Genomic DNA, 425 nt, shown 5'->3' with positions numbered 1-425 from the left:
CTCTCTCTAAATGTGTGTGGGGATTATATTTTTAGTGTTGTAAGGTAGGTGTGGTAGTCTTATTGAATTTGCTAGCTTATTAAGCCTTAGAAAAACAAGTACATATTGAAATTTTTCTGGTCACTTAAATTGCTAATGAATGCAATTATACTTTGAGGGAGTTATGAATGTCTTCTCACCACTGCAACACACCTTTGTTGGGTGAAAAAGAACTCCTTAATTTCGTGCCTGTCTTCATTTCCTACAATGGGACTCAAACTTCTTTTAGTTGGGAAAGGAAATTTCTCTAACAGTTGCTTTTGTTTTCCTGATGCAGGCAGTGCCACCTGAGGAGCTCAGCTCACCCAGTCGATGTGAAAGCAAGACAAACCAAGGTGCAGCAGATGAAGAAGAGGCAGCGAGGTCGGCTGGGGGGGGCAGCAGGG

Source organism: Phaethon lepturus, unplaced genomic scaffold (assembly GCF_000687285.1).
Source record: "Phaethon lepturus isolate BGI_N335 unplaced genomic scaffold, ASM68728v1 scaffold41674, whole genome shotgun sequence".
NCBI classification, from domain to species: Eukaryota; Metazoa; Chordata; class Aves; order Phaethontiformes; family Phaethontidae; genus Phaethon; species Phaethon lepturus.
The sequence above is the reverse complement of the archived record's forward strand: the minus strand, read 5'-3'. Positions refer to the sequence as shown.